Below are 17263 nucleotides of genomic sequence, written 5' to 3' on the forward strand. Positions count from 1 at the left end.
TCATGAGTAGCTGAGCAGATCAGCTTGGCTGAAGCTGATTGGAGAGGTCCAGGTGTTGGTAGTATTGTTCTAGAAGAGTCATGGCCTCTCGGTGGAAGAGTGTGGAACGAGGCTGTGCTTTCCTCCGCAGTGCCTTTCTCTCTCTCCTGCCAAGGTCGAACAAATTAGGCCAGTCAGACACTCTGGCCCACATGTACTCTTTCGACATGGCTCTATAAGTGACACACACACACACACTTCCACACACACACAAACTTGCTTTTGTTACCCTTGCCGGCACCCAAAATAGCATGTCCCGGATGGTGTGGGGATAGGTGGGAAGGTGGGAGACAGATTGGGCTGCATTTTACCAGCAGCCCCAAAACAGAGATGGAGCCTGTAGATTATCTAGATCTGGGTCAGTTTGACTGAGTACCCTGGAAAAGTCCTGAACCACAGAGAGACTCACTCATGACTAATTGCTTGGTATTTCGTTCTTCCTCTGTCAGCATTTCCTTTCCATATGTCAACACCCTGAGTGGGGGGAAACCACTGGGTTTCAACCACGGCCTGACCGATGCATCCGTTGGCCGATAAAACCGGCTGATACTGAGGATTTATTGTTTATGATATTAATATATAATATCATGATATTTGAAAACATTTTTACGTTACACAACATATAATAATATTTTATTTTTCTCAAGTTTGATTTATAGTAAGTGCCATATTAAAGGGCCTGTATCCCATACATTTTACGCATTCATTCATTTTTTCTCCAAGGTTAATATCATCAAGAACATGATCTTTTTCAGCCTCTCTTTATTAAACAGGCTGTTTTTGTTACTGGGTCATTCTCCATTAGGAGTGGGAGTTTACATGGATACATTTTAAAAAAAAATAATTTCTTGTCCATTAAAGCACATAACACCAGCGACTCATAAACGTTTTGTGCTGCCTGATGAACAAAATTATTAATAAATCAATGAAATATAGTCAGCAGGTGTGACTCAACTTCTCATGCCTTGAGATGCTTCCTCTCTGATGAGCCTCGACCCAAAGAAGCAGTTAAATAGAGTTATAAACTGTGAAAATACTGTGTTAAAATGTGATATAAGAGTCCTGATAACACCAGTGACCAAAATCTCTGTGGCAAATGAATTTTTAAATAAAATACATATTTTTTAAATGTAGTTTAACGTTAATGATATAACAGTTAAACATGAATCTGTTTTATACAAATTCCTAAGTTAAATCTCTTAAAATATTGTTTTATATTAAAAATGTTTTCTCAAATGTTGAATATTGGTTTTGTGAAGAGCTGTTTTACAGATGCAGAGTAACTAGAAACAGAATAAAAAAAGAAAAATCAAAATCAAAATTATAAGGGAAAAGTATTATTTAATCTCATGTCGACCGTGTGTAAATGTATACAGAGCTGTGGCTGATGTTTTAAGCATCTTTTTAAGCCCTGCAACCTTTGTGACATGGTTTCCCACTCCAAATGGAGAATGACCCTACTAACCCTTTAAGACTGATATAAACAAAAGAGGTCTGTTCTGACTGGCACATTTTGAGGCCAGTGTGGGGCTGGTGATGTATAAGCTTCCATTACCTGTTAACTACATTAGCCTTGCAGCTCCAGTGCAACAATCAATAAAGAAGCAAACTTTAGTCACCAAACATATACGGACTGATTGACTAGATTTGGAGTAAAGGGAAGAATTGTGAAGAATTTTTTCCAAACATTTTTGAATGAATTATTGCTGTTAACCATTTAATATGGTAGACAGCAAATCTAGATTATCCACTCTTCATAGTTCAAAAACAAGAAATAGTTCTTTAAGGGTTGTTTAGTAAAGAAAATAGTTCTATATAGAACCATGAACACTCAAAGAACCATCTGCATGATTAAACAGTTCTCTGCATTCTGAAATGTTTTTTAGACTGATGGGGAATGTGTTGTAGATGGTTCTATACAACACCTTTTTGAAAAGGGTTCTGTACAGCACCAAAAAGGGTTCCTTTATTGTAATAAGCTTGACATTGTAACAATAGAAGAACCCTTTTTGGTGTGACTAAATGTGATGATTGTGAGTTGAAAGAGTATCCAAAGAGAACAAGTTCTTTGAGGTACTATCATTACTATCAATATCAGATTTCGGCAGTTATCTTTTTTTAAGCAATCATGTAAACAGCATACTCCAGTTTCTTAAATTGGATAAACACGTAATGAAATCTGACTGAGATCAGGGCACGTTCACCTTTACTCTGACTTCTTTCGTTTTCCTTAGTCTGTGCATGTGCACAAACAAAGCCCTGTCCGGAAACAGCAAGCAGTGTTTTACACAGCAACGAAACACTTTCAGAGCGATGCTGAAACCAACTACATGCTTAATGAGATAAAAAATGTAAACATTCTTTATCTTCTAGTTGATTGTGCCAGGCGTCCAAGCCTAGCACCGATGAAAGCTGCGAGAGGCTGCATGAAAACGGTGCTTGAGGCCTTTGTGCCGACGACAGCCGTGAGAGGTGCAATAGGCTCAGACGCCTGGCACAGTGATGTATACTCACAATTGCCACAATTTTAATAAAAAGCTGCGGCAAGACGTTTGAATTTTATATCACGTCCGTCTTTCTCTGTGGGTCTGGTGGCTGGTTGCAAAACAGAAATCTGATTATCGCCTGACTCCTGTAGACCCAAAGTTCTCCCATCATCTGATTACCCAAGCGCATGTAAACACATTGAACGAATTACTGTAAAAATCAGATTTTCTGCCGTTATTGGAATATTAAGTGCATGTAAACGCTCTCAGTGAAATGGTGATTTTGCCTTTGAGACTTAAACATCGAGTCAGACCTTCTTTTTGAGCCTGTGCACATAAAACTCCTGTGAAATCTGAGTTTTTAATTATTGTTTCAGGATTTACAGGATGACTCGCAGCAGCGCACACACACCATAATTTATCATGTTTTCCTTCCTCCAGACTCAGTATTGCTTCTTTTAATTTTAATGAAGAAAATAAATAGTGCAACTTTAAATAAGCTTACAGATTGACCCTGTATTTTGTCTTCATTTGAGGAGTTTTGTATTAATAGAAAAAGAGACAGAATTAAAAAATGTTCAGGTGTCCAGTAAACACTTGGTATTAAGACAGCAATGAGTGCTTTTGCCTTTCTGCTGCAGTGTTATTGGGTACTGAGTATTGTGATGTATTGTGGTACTACACTTGGTATCAGTATTGAAACCAAAATTTTAGTATTGTGACAACCTTAATTTAGATCAGCAGATTGATGGATTAGCTGGGAAGGATGTCCTGAGGGGCTGCACCTCTGATTCTCCTTTAGTGGCTGAACACCAAAAGGGGGCAGCAGGAGTGTACAACTGACCAGGCGGCATGTCACAAAATTTAGACCCCTGCAGCTGGTCGCTCAGCTTTATTGGCTCGTGGTTTGAGCTAGTAATTTGATCATGGTGGTAACATGCATCATCGATCACACGTTAATGAGTCTACATTGGAGTGAATGCTGAATCAGAATGCAGAGCAGTGCTTCTCTGCAGAGAAACGAGGAACAGAGCTCAGACTGACTAGAAGCTAACATAGGGTACATATAGTGCTCTATACATTATTCAGAAAGACTGTAGTTACTGCAATATGTCCTGAAAATATTGCAGATACATCATGCACATGTTGTGCTGGATGACTGCTGTCATCTCTGCAGATGCACAATAAAATTACTTAATAGGACGAATATAAAAATAAATTTTGTGTTGAAAGTTACGCTGCTTTTTCAGAGTCCTGAACATGAAATGTGTAAATAAGCTGCATAAATAATAAAACATCATGCTATTGTGTTCATGGATGTGGTTAATATCGTTCATGAAAAATAAATATTATGATCATAAATATCATTACTGTTTAATAATACATGCCATGCTGAGTAAATAAGGTCAGAGTTCAGTCGAAGGTATTGTATTTAGTGAAGGCCATGGTGGTTCAGTGTGAGCTGTGCCTTGAAATCATCTTATCTGTTCAACCTACTTTTGTTTACTTTTGTCTTACATCTTCCTTTCATCTTGAGTTTATTTGCTCTGTCTGCTGCAGCTTAAACTGAACAAGCAGGAATCCTGCTGGACTAACATTCATTCATTTCCTTTAAAGTAAGCTGATATGGAACTGCTTCACGTCTACAATGATGACTCTGTGGAACCGTTTGTTTACTTATTGCATTGCACGTTGTTATCTTTTCTAATTGAGTCTAAATTGTATCTTTATTAAGTTACAGTTTTTGTTTTAATGTATATGAGAATCAAGCATGTCATTCTGCCTTTAATGTTGGTGCATTTATTCGGCCTAGCCAGCAGTTGACTGCAATTATACTGGGGCTAAGAACTTATAACTTATTCACACAGCAGAATAGGCCAGATTACACCTATAAAACCTTCATTTACACCACTGTGCAAAAAGTGATTCTTAAAGAGCTCTTAATCAGACCTTTGTGCCTTCTGAAAGATTCAACTAGGTTTGTTTGCCGTCCAGAAAACACACCACATAGCAATGCTAATAACATGAGGGCAGTAGCATGATAACATACATAGTCGTTGTCAAAACAAAATCTCCACTATTGTTGTTTTTTTGTTTGTGAAAATTTCATGATGAAATAAAATTTAAATAAAAACTTTAATTTTCATTATAAGCAGTTTTTCCCTTTCCTGTAAAGTTCACATTTTGGAAATACAAGGTTTTGTTCCAACAGTGATGATGTGTTCAGCGACAACCTGACGTTACAGCATATGGCAGACACTCTTATCCAGAGAGACAGCCTAATCATGATTCATTGGATGGTAAATGTGTTAGGGGTCTTTCCCAAGGCAACATGAACATTCCCATTGTTACCAAAGCTGGGAATTGAACCCCAGTCTACAGTGTACAGGGATGTGGCCAGGGCCATAATTATAAAACCTCATGGGTCCTGCTGCTGCTGCTGAAAAATAAAATGAAATAATAATTAATAATCACTCCCACACCAATTTGCTGGTTTTCTCACTATTGCTGTGTCTCAAACACTTTGATTCTCTCAAGACCACTTCACCCACTGGCATCTAACATAAACTAAATATTTGTTAGACTACCTCTTTAAGATTTAGAAAAAAATTCTAATTACAAATAATGAATATGGAGTGCCCACTGGGACATACCAATACTAAGAAATACTAAAATTCATGCAAATATTACAAAGGTTATACTTTTCTTTAAATTGTTGGGCTGATTATATCATTTGTAGTATTAGTATTAATATGGATAAGAATAGAAGCATTTTCACAAGCCCTCTCAGACCATATATTGCTAAGAAACTGGATTTTTGAGGGGGCCAAGTCACCACAGTGTGATTGTCCCCCTTCCCAGCAGCCCTCCATGGCAGCCAGTAGTTATGATACTGGATGTAGCTTCATCCACTACAGTATCCAATTATTAGAGATGGTTGAGTTAAAATTGCTTCGAAAATTGCACGTTTTTAGTGGCTTTTACTGCTGACTTCATGTTTGCTACCTTTGAGAGGTATTATCTGCTTTCTCGGCAGGATTTCAAGTGCTGTGTTGATGTGTGTATCCATGATAGGCCAGAGGTGAAATCTAAAGGGCCACCCAAGAGCGATGAAGCATGCAGAACAAAGATTGCTAGATCAATTCCCCTGTCACAACTCAGTCAATCGTGCCTTACCAACTAATCTTTAACAGTGAAAGTGATACAAAACATACACCAAAAGGGCACTGGAGCAGTCTGAGGGCTCAAACCCTTCCTAGGGTATATCTGTAAACGTGCATGTCTGCAACACTTTTTTCTGTCAAGTTGTTCATTCTTAGTAGAAAGCATGTCGCTACAACACTTGATCTAGCGTTGGATCAAACTGTAGCTAAAGAAAATGCAGGAAAGACCTTGCATTTCAAATAACAGTGCCAAATTCATTCGAGAAAACATGCAGAGATGTTTACCATTTCTCATTACTGGTCTGGTTAATTATTATGCAATGCCACTCTGAGCTTGTGTCAAAGCTACATTGGCAAATGCAGTTAATGACTTGAGGAATAGCAACCAGTTTATTATTTCATCTCATTTTTCCTCTGAATCAGACCCCTGTGCATTTAAAGCTAGCGATGGAAAAATAAATCACAAACAACACAGCACATATCAGCAGCTGGGCTCACTACGCTTCAGGGCTCCCTGCATTGATTACTCATCTATTGATCTGCTCATGCTACGATGCCTGCAGTTTGGTTTGGATCAATCAGGTTTGGATTAGTCCAGCAGCTTTCGCTACCTTTTCCTCGAGCTGATTCCTCCTGTTTAATCAGCGCACACATTAGCGTCAGTGCTTCTCTCTCTGTCTGTATCACACATACATGCAGTAGTGCTGCACAGTTCAGAGCTGCTGCTTCGGTTTATCCTCACTGAGACAACTGCATTGGAGGTTCTGTCGGTACAGTGTGCGCAGGTGTGTGTGTGAGTGAGCCTCTCTGGGGGAACACACTGCACCAGTGGCTGTGAGCTGTGTGGCAGGCTGCCTGAGTCGGCCTGAGGCACTGTGGGCCGCGGTCGCCACTGTAGCAATTTGTTAACATGCCTGCCTCATTTTGCCTTCCTCCTGCTTCACCTGTACATCACAAGACAACATCACCACCAAATTATTCATATACTGCAGAAATTAGACAATATGTTCAGTACTTAAAGAACACTCACCAACTACATGTTTCATTTCAAAGAGAGCATAATTAGCTGTTTAACTGGATTTAGTGCAGTGCAATGTGGCAAACACTAATAAAAACCACCATATTCATAGTTTTTGATAGTTCCAAATAATTAAAGCTCATAAAAATAAAATATTGTGCTACTTATTATACCTGGAATGATCACCCACCCCTATTATATAGATATTATATACATATATATATATATATATATATATATATATATAGCCCTCATTTTCAAAATCCCTGTCTTGACAGTTCTATACTACACACACAGACACACATATGTGTGTACATGTATATATCGCTGCTGTCTGTCTTTGACATAATTTTAAAATACCTGTAGCCTTTTACATTGTGTGTAATGGACACAACAGAATGCGTAGAAAAAAGTGTGGTTCCATTGACTTACATTAAAAACAAAGTAGGTTTTTGTCCTTCTCCTTTAAAGTTATATATATATTATATATATATATATATATATATATAGAGAGAGAGAGAGAGAGAGAGAGATTTTTAATATATATATATATATATATAGAGAGAGAGAGAGAGAGAGAGAGATAGATAGATAGATAGATAGATATAGGGACAAGTTATGAGCAATAAAAGGCAGAAATAATATTCAAGATTTTTACAGCGTATGGGGTTTCAAGGCATTTTGCAGAGCAGTTTTATTAGATCAAATTCAGTACTCATAGTCATCACAGGCAGGGGTCAGTAAACAGGCAGGCAGGTGCACACAAAGTAAATCCATTATCAAAAACCAGGTAACAAAGCAAAGGTCAAAGAACAAAAACCCACAAAAACCATAGCTCAGCACTCAGCTTGGGAAACATAGGCTTTGTGAAGTCCAAGGCTAAACAAAGGGGTATGTATATGTGAGCTAATGTCCACGAGATGAGTTACAGGTGTGCGTGGAATTGAGAGGGTGGAGCCAGGGCGGAGCTGAAGCTGAGCGCAGCCAATGTAAAATAGAGGTGGAAGTGAGAGACGGAGTGAAACAATACACAATGGGGCAGGTCTAAATGGAGTCACCCCAGAGGGGGAGACACTGTGACAGATCTGCACTAATTTTAGGTCATTATTCAAATTTAAGCAAATTTGTGTCGCTGACCATGTTAAGGCCTTTATACAGAAAGGTCAGATTTTTTTTTGTTGTGTCTCTTTCACTTAAGCTTGTGTACAGATGGATTTGATCTACTCATCAGAGGCTTTCGTCATTGTTAGTGATCCGAGTCGCACCAGCTCGAGTGCATGCTTTCATTAAATCAAAGGGCCACACCAAATACTACAAAAATCTGAAATTAATGTTAAAATTGTAAAGATTCTGCCTTTTACTCAGACTGTTAAGCTTGGTAATATAATTTGTAATGAAAAACTCTGTACAAAATTATGAATTATTATGAAAGAATGCAAAATAAAAGCATTTTCACTAGTGGTTTTGGTCAGACATTTGGACCCTACTTATTTTTTTAATCTCTTATTTTTTACCAAAATATTAAACTCAGCAAATAAACAGAAATTGTGCACTAAATTTGCAGAAATTGCCATATTTAAGGGTGTTCCCTGTAAAGGACGTGTTAACTTGTTCTCATTTAGAAAATTAACAAAACGTGATTTGGTGCATTCACATTTTTACTTAAGACTGTATACATCAAGAGATTAGATGTGAAATGATTTACTTGCATAAGGCCGAGGAAAGTCAATGGAAGGACCCAAAGGAAAAACAGGTCTCCTAACAGTCATGCAAGAGCTGGTAGACCACCAAAAAAGTCCCCATCAGATAAACAGCACTTAAAGCTTTCATCTTTGAGAGAGAGGAGAAAATCAAGCTGCTTCAGATCTGAAAACATCCACAGGTGTTTCTGTCCATCCTTCCACTGTGAGAAGACGACTCAGCGCTATGGGTCTGAAAGGATGGGTAGCTGTCAAGAAGCCTCACTGAGAAATGAAAAAGCTGATTTCAGAACAATGGACTGACCACCGCGGAGTCCACTGAGTGTGTTTAGGATTATTTTAACCGCAAGAAGCAAAAATATAACCAACTAAGACTGAACTTTGGAGGTGCAAGTCTTGTGAAAAGAGTGGGAGCTGTAATAATGGTAACGGGTGGACACACTAAACACAGAAAAGCTTGCATTTGTAATTCGTTATTGAGGCTTTTGTATAATTTTGTTACATATATGTCTTCTGTTTTTTTCCTAGTGCTGAAAAATGAAAAGCCTGTACTCCATGACTGTTTTGACTGGAAATGAAAGAAATGAAAGGGCAGTCTCTGACTTGTATTTATATTGTATATATTGTAATGCTGTAAGGTCCTCTGTGGGCTGACAGCACGCAGGGACAAATGCAGCTGAACAAGTGCCAGAAAAAAAAGAAAAAATGTCAAAAGTCAGTGATGTATTTTGTGACTCTCTGTCCAAGGCCACGTCGGCTATTTGTTGGTAGCGTAACAGTCAGCAATAACAGCTCTGACTCTGCATCTGGACATTCTGAATACAGAATAATACAGTCTATACTCTCACAATAGCACAATTCATACACATTCCACTGATGACTGAACATGCAGTGGGCTGTCAGTCGTTCTCTGTGAATAATTTAAGACTACTATATTTTGTAGTATGTGTATATACAGTCGTGTGCAAAAGTTTTGGCGCCCCTGGTCAAACTCCATGTTTTGTTGATTGTCTAAGTGAAAATAAGCGAACACATCCTGTATTATGCAGACACACTTCTATATATTTTAAGGCACGGTTACCGTTTATTTGCTGAATTTGATGTATTGGAAAAACAGCACATAAAATGTGGACTGTGCAAAAGTCAAGGCACATTTTATATTTTGCATTTTCTTCCTAAAATGTTAAACTTAAGTTAATAGAAATTGGGCAATAAATCTTTCAGAAAAATACCATAGTTAAGTTTGATCTATTAGGTGGATGTGTTTACACTTAGAAAATCAACAAAACATTTTCATATGACTGTATATGTATATATGTATGTAAGATGTATAACAATATACAGACTGTGTATATTACTCTACATCTAAATGCAGTGTGCAGTGAAATTAGTGTGTGTGTGTCTGCACCTCTAAAACCAAGAAATACATATGTTAGCAATGCATACGAGGCACCACTTCACAGTGCGAGAGCACACACACGTCTACCTCATCTGACTTGGTCAGCAGAAAATCCATGCAGCCTGCAGGCACTGAAGCTGTACACAGGGTGCCTTCTGCTGCCCTCACTACAGATGCAGACTTCACTGCTGGCTTTAATCAATGCCTCGAGTGCTCCGGCCCTGCCTTTCCATCAGCTTCCGTGCTTCAGTGAGTCTGACATCAACCAAACAGGGACCATCAAGGTAATCATGACGGAAAGAGTGTGGGCAGCCTTCAGCCACTGCGGTAAAAGATCGCAGCAGTTCTGTAGGATGAGGAGCCAGCGCTGTATGAGTGTAGTTATCAGTGAAATGGAGACCCTGGCAGGGTCCTTGAGACTGGGAGGGGAGGCATTCGAATAAAGTGTTTTCAGTGTCACTGTCGCTGAGCTCTTTGAGTTTATGAAGCCGCAGTGTGAAAGACTGATTGACGAGACAGCAGACAGAGAGAAATCAAAGTCATCTCAGAAAGAGAGAGAGAGAGCGAGAGAGAGAGAGAGGAAGGAGAACATGACTGTAATGTCCTCTGTGGAACAACTGCACACAGAGACGAACATGGATAAGCAAATGCCTGAAAAAAAAAAGTAAAAAAGTCTCAACTCAGCTGCAGCATTTTGTGACTCTGTGTCCAAGGCCACATCAGCTGTTTTCTGATAGCGTAACAGTCTGAAACAACAGCTCTGACTTCAATAACAGGTCAGCCTTCAGCATGTTTCATTCTCTACATCTTTAACTAATTAAGCAGCAGAATTCACATACCTTCCATCAGTGTATCTTACTCAGTCATTAAAACTGGCCAAATTACATTCTGCATTTATATAATCACAGACATATTAAAAGCATTTTTCAATTTTTATTACATCATTTGAGTACAGCAGCTGTCCTTTACAATAGAAATGCTTCAAAATTTCTTGGAAAAAAATCTCATTACATTGACTTACATTAAAAGTTAAGACCAATTTGTCTTTTTCTGTAAAGTTATCATTTTGGAATTACTTGAGATTTTTTGGACAGTGACACTCTATATATATCGCTGTCCAGTGGTCCAATGTTTTTTCTAAAATCAAGGGTATTAATAGAGAGTTTGTTCCATTTTTGCTGTAGTAACAGCATCTACTCTTTATTGATAAAGGTTTCACACCTGATGTTGACACATTGCTGTGAGAATTTGATTGCGTTGAGCCACAAGAGTATTAGTGAGGTCAGGTACTGATGTTGGATGATTAGTTTTAATCACAAACACCACTACAGCTCATCCTAAAGGTACTGAATGGTGTTCCATCATGCCAGAGAACACAGATCCACTGCTCCACAGCCCAGTGCTGGGGGGCTTTATATCTTGGCATGGTGACCTTAGGTTCATGTGTGGCTTCTTCAAACAGTCCCATTGAATTGGCAGTTCTTTTCTATGGAGATTGTACAAGCTGTGTGTGCGCAACTGGAGTGATTAATTAATTAAAATCAATAATTAGAAGTGGTGTCTGAATACTTTTGGACAACTGGTTTTCTGTCATGAAGAAGAACCATATTACGATGGTTGCAAATTGTTCTTGAAATGCTCATGAACCATTCCCTTTCCTAAAGAGCCCTTAAGGAACCATTTTAAGGGCACAGGTAAGCAGGTATTAAACTAGTACTGCATACCTGTTAACCTAATACTAATGGTAAGATGGGTGATGGAAATCCTGTAAAATTGAATAATAATCATGAGTCAGTACTTTGGTCTCTAATTTGGGGCTATGTTGGTTTGGGATGCTGTTTGATGCAATTCAAATAAGTAGCTAAATCCAATATTGGCCATTCCTGTGATGACACTGTGCAGTCCGAATTTTTTAACTGTTTTTTTGAGACCATAGAACATGATACTTGCCTTGAGGCCACAGCAAAGGCAAAAAGTCAGGTAAATATAGTCTATATACAGTCTAAAACATAAAAAAAATTAAAAATCATAAATAAGATCATAATAACAAATCATAAATTAGAAAGTCTATATATACATTCTTAAAGTCTGTATATATGCATTCTCAAAAAAGATGGTCCTTCAAGGGTTCTTTAGGAAAGACAGTGTTTCTATATTTATAACCATGAACACTCCAAGAACCATTTGCTTGCTTAAAGGGTTCTTTGCATGGTGAAATGATTCTTCAGATTGGTGGAGAATATGTCATATGTGGTCCATTTATGCAAATGCAGCATGCAAATGGTTCTTTGAGTGTTTACGGTTGTAAACAGAACCACTGTCTTTACTAAAGAACCCTTTAAGTACTATCTATTATATATATATATATATATATCGCTGTTGTCAGAAGAAAATCTCATATCTCTAAGGAAAAAACTTAGTTTACTTTTAACGTAAGTCAGTGGAACCAGACTTTTCTCCAAGTGAGAAAAGGGCTATTTCTGTTGGTCCATTCTTTATGAAGTGTACACACAATGTAAAAGGCACAAAGCATTTGTGCATTCAAATTATGTCAAAAACTGAAAAACAAAAATGGAGATACGAGGTTTTCGTCCAACGGCAGCGATATATATGTATATATATATATATATATATATATATATATATGATATATATATATACAAAGATATATATGAGTATGTCAGGCTCTGTTACGTACTATAAGAGACCAGTAGGGCTATTAAAAATATGCCTTATCATCATGCACATTTTCATTCGCATCCAAGAATGACTGTAATCAATATTTTTTTGGCAAAAAAACATGAATAATTTATTCAAATCTATATATAAAACATGGCATGCAATCAAGACCATTCTGTTGTATAGGCCTGTACTGTATATGTATATGACTGCAAACCTCTGCTTTACTCAGCTGTCCTGTGGTGCAGTCTGGGGAACACCCTATTAAGAATTCCACAGAGAAGCGGTCGTGCTCCAAGAAGAAAAGGCAGCAAATCCCCCTTGTATTTACCCTTTTATTATGTTTCACTCTTTCAGTGTTAAACTGAGAAGATGCACAAGAACGACCCTGACGCTCGGTGGAAAATCTCATCCCAGTTTCATTGACAAGGAAACACGAATCGAACAGGAAAACACAATTCAATTTCATGAGCCATCAACTACGTAGCTATCCACTGAAGACATACTGCACTCCAGAGAGAAGGGTGGAGGCATTTACGAATGGGAGTAGGGGTGTAGATTAAATGTTTGTTAGCTAAGAAGAGAAGAGTGTTTTTTTCTTGTACAGTGTAGAATAAAGCCTGGTTCTACAGTACAGGCCCCATGAGGTGAAAGCCAATAACATTACACTGTGCTAAATTATGATTCCTAGTACTGCGTCATTACTTTGGAAAGCTCGTCCATTATTGCGGGGCATAAAAGGTGACACCTCTGTTCTCCAAACATTAGCAGCCCCCATGCAGCAGTCCAGTGCAGAGATTTACTGGGGGTGGGGTGATGGTTTCACTTCAGTGAATCAGCAGAGTATATATACATACATATATATATATGTGTGTGTGTGTGCAAGATATGCCTAACTCAAAAACATTCACACTCATTATCTCTGACTCTCAAGGACAACTGGAGCATCCAAATCCCCTACCTTGCACCCCACAGTCTGACACTGCATGGTCTATTCACCCAGGTCAACACTGCAATCAATGAGATTACCCCTGAATTGCTTCTCTCTTCAATTGCACCACTGCAGATTTTGCTTTGAAGGAGTTTCTACAGGGCAGAATCGCCACACTTATTCACTGCGAAACAGCTTTTATCATTGACCTCAGACCAGTCTGCTCTACCTGGTCAACCAAATGCCCTTCATCAAGCAGAATGAGCAATCCTCCGAGCTCCCCAGTCTAATTAAAAATCTAATTAATCAAGCAAAAAGGACAAACAAAACTTAAAATGGTCCGAAACGCAAATATTTTAGTAGACAAAGTTTACAGCAAGCAGAAGATAACAGGGATAACGTAGGCTCACCTATGTGAGTGCTGTTCAGACAGAACAGCTTGTTCAGCAGAAAAAGGCTTGCCTACAATTAGCGGCCGTAGCCCACCATGGGACACCAAACCCAAAAAGCACTCTCACAGCACTGACGCTGACATACAGAACACCCAGAGATCAATCTGAAGCACCTTTGGATCCAAGTTAAAGGAATTTTCCCAACATTTTGCAAGCCAATCTCTGTGTCCCCCAGTTCCCATACGTGACAGTGTCCCTGCTTCAGCAGCTGCTCATCGGCTTCTATTATAATCAAGCTGAGCACTAAGTAAAAGTAATGAAATGATTCTCTGTGGTAATCAATCATACGTTACATATGTGTCAGATAAGCATTGGATTGATGTTCCTTTAAATTTGCTATAAAGTTCAATATCTTTACCTCAGTCTTGGTTTGAGTGGCATTCAGCCCTTTATTCAGCACATGTCCACGTTCTCAAGTTGCATTCTACGCACATCTCTATTATGTAATCAGACACTGCAGCACGGGATGCTACACAAACGGACCTGCGAGGAGAAAGTTACACTCAAGCAACCCCCCACCCTCCAGACCCTCCTCCTCCTCTCCTCCTATCCCCTCCCCATCTCCTCTCCATGCAGTACTTCTGTCTTTAACGAGGAATTTGTATTAATTGCATGTTTTGTTACCTGTTAAAGTCTCCTACATGTGCAGGGCTGGTCTCAGGTGGCGGTGAACCTGAACAGCCTGAATATCACTTAGAACTAAGAACCTTATAATATGTACTAAAGGAAATGTGCTTACCTTGGGCTGAGATGTACTGCGCCAAGAGAGGAAGGAGGGGAAACTTCACCAGATGCCGCAGGACACTTTGAGTGGCACTTGAAACGTAAGAAACAAAAAAAAACAAGAAAGCTAAAGGAAAAAAAAGATCACAGTACTTTGCGTTATCCTCCGCTTATCTCTCTTTCTCCTGATCTTTTTTTTTTAAGAAATGTTTTGCAGTGCCCACAGGGGTCTTCCTCTCCCGGCTCTCCCCCTCTCTCTCTCTCTCTCACACACACTCTCACTCACACATACACACACGCTCTCCGGAGAGATGAGCTCTGACAGGGTGCAGGTTTGGGACGCACTCGCACATTTTCACTCCGCTGCTCTGCAATCGTTCCTCAGCATCGCAGCCTCTGGCGTTTCTCTGCTGTGCCGCGCGGCGGCGCTTTCTGATTGGTGGCCGAGCCGGTCAATCAGAGCGCCGCTCCTGTCCGATTGGCTCAGCAAGACGTTTTCCCCGCCCCCCTTTTCGCCACTACTTTTTTTCCACCCCTTTCTACTACTGAAGCCTAATGAAGCTTAAGTTGGCTTCTTGTTCGAATTTTCCGTTCCACCTTAAACGGTGCAGCGGTTACATTCTGGCGCCTGCGCCATTTAAGGTGGAACGGAAAATCAGAACTTCAGCCTCTCGTAGTAGAAATCTGGCTCGGGAGAGAAGGCAGGAATAGGGAGGAAGGGAGGGAGGGGGAGTTAAACAGGAGAGGAAGAGGGAGATGCTAGGGGAAGCACAGGCACTGCTGAGGAGTGGATAACGCTGCGGAGACTGGACGCAGATTCCCCTGCTCAGCAGCCCACGATGTGTGTGTGTGTGATCGTTTCTTGTATTCAGTGATTTGTGGGGACCCGCTTGTCTGCACCATCACAGGAAAACGGGGATCTTTGACGTTGCAGCTACATTTACAACTCCTTTTTAGCAAAAATGTACAAAACTACAGATTCGGGTTATTAGTGAAACAGAAAAATGAAAGATGCTCATCAACAAAGTATTAGCGAGTTAGGCCTTCAGTTCAGGCCGTAGATGTCAACGCTTGGTCAAAAACGAGGAAAAAAAAAACACCTCTAGATAGTGCTAACTTGTGTTAGCGCCCCTATGGGATTCTAGGAGTATATTAGTGCTTTTAAAGCTTGTAACAGAAACTTTATGTTTTCTTTGAAGCTTGTAACTGACATATTACGATATACTGTACCTTGTATGTATCAGTTGTACATTGACTCCTTCAGTGAAGAGTCATAAAGCTGCCGCCGCTGTTTTGCATTCCTAACAATTGACTGAAACCTTAGATGACCACGCATATTTACGTTCAGTGACGGACTTTCAGAAGGCTGGGGGTGACATTTTTTCTAACAAAATTAATCCCACCCATTGTAAATCAAAAAGCAATTCTCTGATTGCACAGTCAGTTCCTAATTATTAGCAGCCTGATGAGGTAGGACTTCTGTCGAGGTCCCGAAGGCCTAACCAACAGGTGATCTTGCTTGTCCTGTGTTTGTATCAATTTAACGGGGTAAATCAGCAGCCCGCTCCTAAAGAGGTACAGCCATGGTTTGCTGATTTTAATTGGTCAGCTAATGACCATGGTTGGTGCTGTGTAATGGGTAAAACTGCTGACACACCACACTACACTAACCCTTGGGCAAAACTTCTAGCCCTACAATGACATCTGTAACAAGACTGAATTGTAAGTTGCTCTGGATAAGAGCATGCTAAATTTTAATGTAATGAGTCTGAGTGGGCAGAGATTGGCCTTTTCAAATTTGATGTCGTGATCCGAATGTGGTGCTGTTTAATACAACAGGCAGCGTCCTACAAGAGTAGAATCCTATGAAATAATGAAATATTAATATTCATAAATCCTATGAAAATGGACAGTAGTGGCCTCAAGCAGAAAACTAGGTGGCACTGAGAAGGCAAGAAAAAACAGCACTTGAGGAGGATTTTGGAGAGTGCTCCAAAATAATGTGGGCAGGTAGGCAGTGAGAAAGGCTGACAGGAACTTAGCTAGCATTGGTTTGTACAATATGAACTGTCATGATTATGGTACATTTAAGAAAAAAGCCTCCTTTGGTCTAATTTTTTTTGACTAACTGTCCAGGTTGGTTATCTTTTCACAGCAAACAACTAAAAGTATGAAATAAAGATGAAAATGCCCAGATTTTGGAAAAAGGTGTTAGCTAAGCTTAACTAGCTTTTCTGTGCTAAGTTAGCTGTAGTTTGCTGTCAGTTTCCTTCCCTTTTTTGAAAGAAGGCAGTGTGTGTGTGTGTGTGAGTGTGTGCAGCAGGGAAAATACAGTTAGAGTTTGGGTTGGGCTGGTCTGTGACTCAACTCCCAGGATGAAAATGAGTCCCACTCTGAAAATGACACAATGACACAAACGCTAGGTTTGGGTTAAGGGTAGATTTAGCATTATTTTGCTACAGTAATACAGAAATCAGTGGAAATATCCCACAAAGACAGGAATACAAACGTGTGTGTGTGTGTGTGTTTGTGTGAGAAAGAGTGAGAGTGCATCCTGCGGTGCTGAGTGCTAGCCTCTTACCACATAAGGTTGGTGATTTTTAACACTGAGGTGCTATTAGAATTTAGCTAATGTGCTCTCAGTAAATGAATAAAGACTGCAGGGAGGCACT

The 17263-nt window shown here is 39.5% G+C and overlaps 1 protein-coding gene across 2 annotated transcripts in view; it reads right to left on the reverse strand.

The window, feature by feature from the left end:
• Nucleotides 1-14985, reverse strand: part of LOC118808519 (synaptotagmin-2) — a 76494-nt gene extending 61509 nt beyond the window's left edge. For both annotated transcript variants that reach the window (XM_036571257.1, XM_036571253.1), the window contains exon 1: nucleotides 14608-14985. The gene's annotated coding sequence lies outside the window, so the exon portion shown is untranslated. The remainder of the gene's footprint in view (nucleotides 1-14607) is intronic.
• Nucleotides 14986-17263: the final 2278 nt, after the last annotated feature.

Source organism: Colossoma macropomum, unplaced genomic scaffold, assembly GCF_904425465.1.
Source record: "Colossoma macropomum unplaced genomic scaffold, Colossoma_macropomum, whole genome shotgun sequence".
NCBI classification, from domain to species: domain Eukaryota; kingdom Metazoa; phylum Chordata; class Actinopteri; order Characiformes; family Serrasalmidae; genus Colossoma; species Colossoma macropomum.